Consider the following 1,393-nt stretch of genomic DNA (forward strand, 5'->3'; position numbering starts at 1 on the left):
CACTGCTCCCCTCAGCAGTGGACTTCACTGATCTGCCTGTTCTGCTCTCCTGCGTCTCTGGTTAATCTTCTCACCGCCCCTGCACCCCAGTTCTGCAGGCATAAATCTTAGAAAAAGATCTTCTGTCTCTGCTATTAACTCCAATTTCCCACTGTCAAACCTGAAAAATGGTACATGTATAGCAAGTATCATAAGTCACTGATCACAAAATTAAGGGAGACAAAGACCAGGGAGCAGAATTAATGCATTTTATTTAAAAACATCCATTCATAAAACTGAATGATATCAACTGCATGGCAGTGACAATGAAGCGCCCAGAGGCGGGGTGCAAGGCTGTCCTCGTTAGATGTTCCTGCGGAGACACAAAGGTCACTGTGAAGCACCTGCAAGCAGCCAGACTCGCACCACAGCCTTTCTTTCACAGGCATGCCAGCAGCTGTTGCTTCCAGCTGTCTGCAGCGACAACAGACCACCAGCGAGCACCCAGCTGCCCTTCTCACTTTCCAAAAGCCAAATACCGTATCACTTCACAGAACTTACCTTTAGACATCAACTTTTGACAGATGAGTTTCAGTTTAAGAGAGCAGATAAGCCTGTAGTAGCAGACTCCTCCCTAGAAAAGCAAAGGACCTTTAGAACCAGCTTTTCTGAGTTGAGTCCCATTTCCAGCTAACACCCCCGCCCCATCCCCACTAACGGTCCCCCACCCTCCCCCCACCCCCATCATTTCGGGGAAGATTCTACTGCATTACTTTGAGCCATTGTTTTAAGGAAATGGGTCAAAGGAAAATAGGAAATAGAAATTAAAGGGCAGAAGTATGTTATCACAGCACCAAGTGCTCACTTCCTTCAATTGGGAGCGACCAAGACTAGGGCATTAATTTAAAATAGTTCATCTCCAGAAAAACCAAGTTCAGCTTAACTGGACTAGTTTTTGGCTCAATAGGTTAAGGAAAATAACAGAACTGGACTTTAAATAGCTATATGGGTGGAAGTAAAATCTGTTCTTACCTACCAGCATAGCAATAAAACCTTTCCTCCTGGTTCTGACTGCTAGTCCTAAGAGTCAGGTGTGCCTTACTCTCGTCTGCCTCCTTCCTTGCGATGGTCACTGAAACTTCACTCCCGCCTAGCTTTCATGGAGGGTGCTGCTGGTGGCCTGTCCCTGGCTTATCTGTACTCCACATACCACAAGTGTCTACTCTCAGCTGCAGAGTGTCTGAGCTCGGAGCCATTCGCGCTAATGCTTGCTAGCAGTTCCTAGAAGCTGAACATCTCTCCTGGATCTTTAAAGGCATTGTCACGAATCCTGAGGTATCTGCAAACTCCCTCAATAGTTAAGGTTCCACCTGCCATTGCAAACTCAGCCAGTATCAAACCCATGGAAACTATC

The 1,393-nt window shown here is 46.4% G+C and overlaps 1 protein-coding gene across 1 annotated transcript in view; it reads right to left on the bottom strand.

The window, feature by feature from the left end:
• Positions 1 to 234: 234 nt before the first annotated feature.
• Positions 235 to 1,393, bottom strand: part of HNRNPA1 (heterogeneous nuclear ribonucleoprotein A1) — a 6,262-nt gene continuing 5,103 nt past the window's right edge. The window contains exons 11-12 of the transcript XR_001146030.1: positions 541 to 613; positions 235 to 352 (exon numbers count right to left, since the gene is read on the bottom strand). The gene's annotated coding sequence lies outside the window, so the exon portion shown is untranslated. The remainder of the gene's footprint in view (positions 353 to 540; positions 614 to 1,393) is intronic.

The sequence above is a fragment of the Condylura cristata genome, unplaced genomic scaffold, assembly GCF_000260355.1.
Source record: "Condylura cristata isolate star-nosed mole 26May11 unplaced genomic scaffold, ConCri1.0 scaffold00034, whole genome shotgun sequence".
Lineage (NCBI taxonomy): Eukaryota > Metazoa > Chordata > Mammalia > Eulipotyphla > Talpidae > Condylura > Condylura cristata.